Source organism: Sinocyclocheilus grahami, unplaced genomic scaffold (genome assembly GCF_001515645.1).
Source record: "Sinocyclocheilus grahami isolate Dianchi unplaced genomic scaffold, SAMN03320097.WGS_v1.1 scaffold479.1, whole genome shotgun sequence".
Taxonomy (NCBI): domain Eukaryota; kingdom Metazoa; phylum Chordata; class Actinopteri; order Cypriniformes; family Cyprinidae; genus Sinocyclocheilus; species Sinocyclocheilus grahami.
In genome coordinates, this window is record NW_015505658.1 from 932,920 (window position 1) to 933,249 (window position 330).

Sequence of the window (330 nt, forward strand, 5' to 3'; positions counted from 1 at the left end):
CTCCATTTTCCGGGCTGCTCTCTTTAGGGTGCGAGTGTGCTCATTATACCACGGTGTCAGACTGTTTTCCTTAATCTTCCTTAAGCGTAAAGGAGCAACTGTATTTAAAATGCTAGAAAAGAGAGAGTCCATAGTTTCTGTTACATCATCACGTTGTTCTGAAATTTTGGAGATACTAAGGAATTGGGATGACATGGATATTAAAATCACCAACAATTAAAACTTTATCTGCAGCCAGCACTAACTCACTAACTGATATAAAATCAGCACATTCTTTAATAAAGTCTGCATGGTGCCCTGGTGGCCTGTATACAGTAGCCAGTACAAACG